The sequence below is a fragment of the Bidens hawaiensis genome, unplaced genomic scaffold (genome assembly GCF_021521415.1).
Source record: "Bidens hawaiensis isolate Kalapana, Puna unplaced genomic scaffold, B.hawaiensis_p1.1 tig00028501_1, whole genome shotgun sequence".
NCBI classification, from domain to species: Eukaryota; Viridiplantae; Streptophyta; class Magnoliopsida; order Asterales; family Asteraceae; genus Bidens; species Bidens hawaiensis.
In genome coordinates this window covers 30,502-36,196 of record NW_027494662.1, presented here as the reverse complement: position 1 = coordinate 36,196, position 5,695 = coordinate 30,502, and the positions used below count along the sequence as shown (strand labels likewise).

The following is a 5,695-nucleotide window of genomic DNA, read 5'->3' as shown; positions in this document are numbered from 1 at the left end:
GTTTGAGGGGTTGGTTTAGATGGGTTCGGTTGTGGATTATTTGGGTCGGTATTGTTTACGTTGCCTTGTCGGGCTTATTGACCAAAACCGAGTATTTGATTGTTGAACGGAAACATATAGGTTGGTAATCAAAAATATATATTTTGAATAAGTTGTAGATTGTTGTAGAGAATGAGTGGAGAAAATGTTTAAAAAATGAAGTTTGATTGTGTTATTTATAGGATGTGTTGTTGGAATTGTGTTAAAAAAAGAGTAATTTTTTTTAATCATACGGTCACAAAAATAACGGTAAAAAGGTTTTGAAAACGTGTGCCATATAAGCGTTTTCTACAAAATGCCATCTCGAAACGCCAGGCCAATACGCGGGGGGGGGGGGGGGGTGTCCCCGGCGTTTTCAACCCATAACACCACAACTTGGCCGACTACAGATGGCCTTAGAAAGCAACCACTAACAAAGTTAATATATATAACTCATTTCAAGATTTATTTAATTACTATTTAAGAACATGTACAATTATTAATCTAATGAACCTAACCACCTTCCATTGTCATCATTCTCTTGTATTGTAATTAAATGTAGTGCTTAAATTTCGTGATACAATTTCCTCTTTTTCTCCACACATAACCATTCAAGAGTTCATAATTTTTGCTACTTCTAAGTTGGAAATGGAGGTTACAAACAAGTACATAACCATAAAGGCTCAAATAAATGGTGAACCACAAGAGAGTGATTTTGAGGTGAAAACCGAACCGTTTTCACTATCGGTTAAGCCTGGATCCAACGATATTATTGTTAAAAGTCTTTATGTGTCAATCGACCCATATCAGATTAATCGGATGAAAGTGTTTCTCAAAAAGCTATCGAGCATTCTGTACGCATTTCTCCTGGTGAGGTTAGGTTTCAACTCGATTGTGTAATTTTTGCATAAGTTTTGTTTTTGTTCATTGAGATATGTAGTAATCTAAAAAGATTTTACTCATTAGGCTAAAAATATAAATCCAACTACACAAAAAACTGGATGTAAATATATTTCATAGGCGAATTCATTCATGTTGTATTATCCAAATCTTACCCTTAGTTTATAGTCTCGAATTGTTAGAAATTTGTATAAAGTTCGCGTATTTTATTCTTTAAAATAGCAAGTTTTGTGTACATTAAAACCAATAAAAATATAAAAATAAGAGAGAGAGACATAAATATTTATCTTATGTGAAGGCATATAAGAATTTTCAAAATTATAACCCATTATACATGTGCTAATGTTTTTAGGTGATTGATGCTTATGGTGTGGGGAAAGTAGTAGCTTCGGATAATCCTAAATTTAAGAAGGATGATTATGTTGTGGGCTTTATATGTTGGGGAGAGTATGTTAGATCACAAGGCTCAAATCTAAGCAAATTAGATCCATTGGGATTTCCGTTGTCATACCATGTTGGGCCTTTAGGTAACTTTATTTCAATTATTCAATGTACCACTTTTGTTATTGGTATCAGTATATTTGAGAAGTATGTTCTAAATGCCTGGTTTTGACTAACACGGTTAACATATGTCTTTTAAAATAAAGATATTTGTGGGTTTTATTTTGATAAGGGCTTATATAGTTTTATGTTTGTGAAAATCAGGGATGAGTGGGCTTTCTGCTTATGTTGGGTTCTTTAAAATATGTGAGCCCAAAAAGGGTGAAAAGGTCTTTGTCTCGGCTGCTTGTGGATCCGTAGGAAATTTGGTGGGTCAATATGCTAAGCATTTTGGGTGTTATGTTGTAGGTTGTGCTGGAAAGCCGAATAAGGTTATCACATTTTGAAATTTTTTACGTTTATTCAATAGATGTTTTAATAAGATATCTAACCTTCAAATTTGAAGAGTAAAATCAAATAAAAACAAAGAAGAAACTGATTTAAATTCAGGTGAAATTTCTTAAAGAACAACTCGGGTTTGACGAAGTGTTTAACTATAAAGAAGAAACGGATCTAAATGCAACACTCCAAAGGTAAAAATAATAGAATACATTTAAACCTTTTTTTTCCTGGTCACGAATTTTTCACAAAGTTGTGTTTTATATCTTTTTAATCTTTTAGGTATTTCCCAGATGGGATTGACATTTTCTTTGACAACGTGGGAGGCAAATTGCTAGAGGCAGCAATATCAAACATGAACTTGAATGGTAGGGTTGCACTTTGTGGAGTCATTGCGGAATACACTAATGTTGGAAAACATGCATCACCAGATATGCTAAATATTGTTTATAAAAGAATCACTATTCGAGGATTCTTATGTGGTGATTATATGAGTTTGTTCCCTGAGCTTCTCACTATGACCATTGATCATCTTCGTGCGGGCAAGATGCATGTGCTTGAAGATATCTCAGTCGGTCTTGAAAGTGTTCCTTCAGCTTTTGTAGGGCTCTTTCGAGGTGACAATATTGGTAAAAAAATTGTTCAAGTTGCTAACGAGTAATAACATAATCAACAATTGATAGAAATGGCAACACTAAATAACTAAGAATTTAAACGATCGTTTTCAGTAATTTGTCATATTTTATTGACTGATATTTATAATTGTTATGTTCTTATAATAGTTATTTTTGTGAAACTTGTTGTCAATCACTTGCGTATTTGTCCATTTACTTGCTAATCCTTAAGTTGAAGAACGTTGCATCATTTTCATGTGAAAACTTATACCGCCTCATCTCATACACATATCAACTTTATCCATGACCTATTGTTTTTCTCCGCATCAACATGACTAACCAAACTTGTTTTGATGGGTTAGTAAAATATAAGCACATATCTTTCATACATGAAATATAAATAAAAGTACATATATGTTTAACACATTTTTATGTCTCCTAGCTGTACATATGCTGGTAAATATAAATAAAAGATATATAAATCATGTATAGTTAGCAATAAGTTAATGTACATATGCATTTAATTATGATACTTGTGAACCAATAATGTTTCATTATGTGTTAGGAAATGATATATACATTGTCAGACAACCTTTAACGCACTCATATGAGGAAATTTGTCCATGTTAAAATGTTTCACCATCTTTTAGATGCACTTTGATGGATTGATAAACATATAATTACACATATACTTGAACTACAGGTGGAGCAATAATCACATCATGTTAAGACATATAAATAATTCTCCTTTTAAATGCTAAGTAGTTTCTCTAGATGATGTGTACATCACATTAATATGTAATTATAATGAACTTTTAAGACTAAATTTTGATAAAAGTATGACTAACTATATCCAACTTATCTCCCTCTGTATTAAAATATCTCTTGATTTGTGGCATGTCCGATTTGTGTATTTCAGTCCATACGTAATAAGCATAACTCCATGCATTTTTCAATCCATCAGTCCATCTTGACAAATTAAGCATGTACATTTATTTTTCCAGGATTTTTTTGCTGCATAAACATGCTCATTTAACACATCATTTTTTTTATCACATATCAAACATCTGTATTGCTTTATCTTCTATGTGTGCTTATTGATGCACAAGAATTACATCCAACATTCAACTACCTTAGAAAACTCTTAAGGTGTTCCGTTTACATTCAACATATTTAATACTCATAATGTATTCAAATATGAATATGTATACAACATGAATCATAGTTTCAGTTATCATTTCAAACATTCAACTACCTTAGAAAACTCTTAAAAACTATTAAGGAGTTCCATTTACATTCAACATATTAATACTCATAACGTATTCAAATATGAATCTATATACAACATGAATCGTGGTATTCTCGAAATCTTAATTTACAGGACTTTCATGTAAACTTTTAGTATCAACTGTAAACGATTGATGATCGTCTTCGTCTATTAACACAAAACTACCATTGTTCAAGACTTATTCAAATACTCATTAGTAAATTGGAAATACAATTCGTCGTGATTTACCAAAATAAATATGAAAATCTAGAAAGTTGTGCTTGCTATCTCATTAGCTAAGCCACAAATCACACAAACTTCTAGTTGTAAAACTGATTACCATTGAGACGATGCATCGATTTTAAAATACTAAATGGTATCATGTAGGGATACTCATATCCTTTATAATTTCTAGAATATTTGAGGATTTGCACAATACTTTAGTTGGCAATAAGTAAATTCCCATGAGAGCAAGTTTTGCATGTTTAATTATGAAGAAGCTTTTGGTTCTTCAATATATTCACATAATTGACTCGGTGTGGTCTAACTCGTCATACCATTGGATAATCATGATCCATAAACTTTTGGTTTATAATCATAATATAATATATTATTACGCTTATTTACTATAAGTCATAAGATACTATAGAACAATGTAATATCATTTTAAACGATAATGTTATCACTTTTGTATTTCCATGTTCTCATATATGTTCATTTTCAAGGCCACTCCTGGTCGATCACATTATCATTAAAATTTGGATGGTCGATCTCACTATTACATGACCGCTATTATAATTTGCTCGATTATATTATGTCCATGATCACACTAATCAACACATAATTACATTCACTTAGGTTTTTTCAAATATGCTCATGATCACAACGATCAATACATAGCTACATTCACTTCAGGGAATGAAGTAACGGAAAACAAGTTTCTTGAATTTTCATAATTTTTTTCAGTTACGAATATAAAATCACATCAAACTTTTCACATTCTTTTAATGATATGCTACCCTAGTAGCATATATGAGGTTTAACAAAAGGAAATTGATTTATCCGATTTACTTACAATAGTATTTATCTTCACGTGATATAAATTGAGAATAATTACATGAATGAGTCATGTAAATCATGCGGGTCTTAAATCTTATAACCTGTAAACCGATAATTAAATCTTATACATGTCTAAGCATAATATACTCTTTCATGATAGTGTTATAAAACCAAACTTTGGCAATTCTTATGGGGATTACTCTATAGAATGATAACCAAGTTTCAACTTTGTTCCCATTAGGTCACTCATTCTTTTTATTGTTCCAATTAGATCACTAACTTTCAAATAATGTTTCAATCTTAAGTTTTTTATCTACTGAATAGGTAAAATGATGACATGTCATTTTTATTTTCTTTTTCTTTTATTCTTTTATGTTAAATGCTGATGTGTCAGATAACAATAAGATTTTATAACTAAAATAATAAAAATTATGTTTGATTTAAGAGATCCAACTCCGGCCACCCTCTCCACCAACTCCGGCCACCCCTCCGACAATTCCGGCCAATCTTTTTATTCTTGGGTTTTGTAAAAGGTTCATTCTTTAAGGCTCCAAGATGTCGATCTGTGCTAGAAGTCCATACCAGATTCATCTAGGAAGAAATTTTGGCGTTTTCGGGATTGGGGTTCCGAAATTGTAACTCAAATCTCTTACAAAACCTCAATATATTCTTCATAAACATGATATCTTTTACATAATTTTCAAAAGAAATGGTACCAAGTTGGAGTTGGAAGTAGCTTACGACGGTGGTCGGCGCATGGTCTTGTTCTTGTTAGAGTACAATAGTAGTTATACATTGGGAGAGTATAAGCGCGGTGAGGCTAAAACGATGGCGACCGCGAATGGATCCAACCCAGACCGATACGGTTCGCCGGAGAGGACGGTTTGGTTGTCGGAGAAACTGATATGTGGTTTGGTTATGGTAGAAAGAGAGAGAGAGAGAGATGCACGGGGAGAAG

The 5,695-nt window shown here is 32.1% G+C and overlaps 1 pseudogene across 1 annotated transcript; it reads left to right on the top strand.

The window, feature by feature from the left end:
- The first annotated feature begins 546 nt into the window (after positions 1-546).
- LOC143577279 (2-alkenal reductase (NADP(+)-dependent)-like) lies at positions 547-2,712 on the top strand (annotated as a pseudogene). Its single transcript, XR_013143088.1, has 5 exons — positions 547-893; positions 1,271-1,445; positions 1,624-1,790; positions 1,909-1,991; positions 2,080-2,712. The product of XR_013143088.1 is annotated as a 2-alkenal reductase (NADP(+)-dependent)-like (transcript).
- The last annotated feature ends 2,983 nt before the right edge of the window (positions 2,713-5,695 follow it).